Consider the following 796-nt stretch of genomic DNA (forward strand, 5'->3'; position numbering starts at 1 on the left):
CGTTGTGTTTTCCTCAGTGCATAACTGACATGTCACAGGTTTATTTTTCCTCTGTAAATGTTAGAAAGTCATGCAAACATATTCATTTTGCTGTCAGGAGTGGGCGAGGCTGACGCAAGTGAACGAGCACTGCTGCGCGCATGCGCACTAAACAGACTGAGCGCAATCGAATCGAATAGAAGCGCAATAATTCTGAGTAGAATATACATTTTGCTAAAAAAAATTGTTTTTGGACATTAAATGTGTCTTTTGTAGAATTTTAAACCTACATATAAAGTGTATTTTTATGATAGCAGCAACTGTAAAGGGACTATTGTAATGGGTAAATCAAATGTAAGCTAGTAGGCTACAGTACTAATTGCTAAGCTAAAATGAGTTAATGTGTGTTTCTTATAGCAGTTAAAATAGTAATTTTCTTTATTATTTATTTAAATGTTTAATTCAGTGATTTTAACTTTTAATTTAGTTGTTTTAATGCTTTAAAGAGCAATTTTAGATTGTAATGTTAAAAGTTCTGCTATCGGTTCTGCAAACTATAAAAGGTACAGCTGTCATAAAACCAGAGAGAAAGGCTGCATGGCTAGAAACTGTAAGAAAAAAAAAAGTCAAATAATAGTATGTGAGAGAGTGGTAATATCATTGGGTTCCTATTGGTCAGTGTTAGAGGAACTCAGCTTAGTTAAGTTCCTCTTAGGGTTCCGTTTCCTGTTTGCCGTGCTGCAGAGCGGTTTGTGATTGTAGCTCTGTGTAGCCTCGCTTTTCTGTTGAATCTCTATCTTACTATCACTCTCAGTTG

The sequence above is a fragment of the Sinocyclocheilus rhinocerous genome, unplaced genomic scaffold, assembly GCF_001515625.1.
Source record: "Sinocyclocheilus rhinocerous isolate Xijiao unplaced genomic scaffold, SAMN03320098_v1.1 scaffold5896, whole genome shotgun sequence".
Classification (NCBI taxonomy): domain Eukaryota; kingdom Metazoa; phylum Chordata; class Actinopteri; order Cypriniformes; family Cyprinidae; genus Sinocyclocheilus; species Sinocyclocheilus rhinocerous.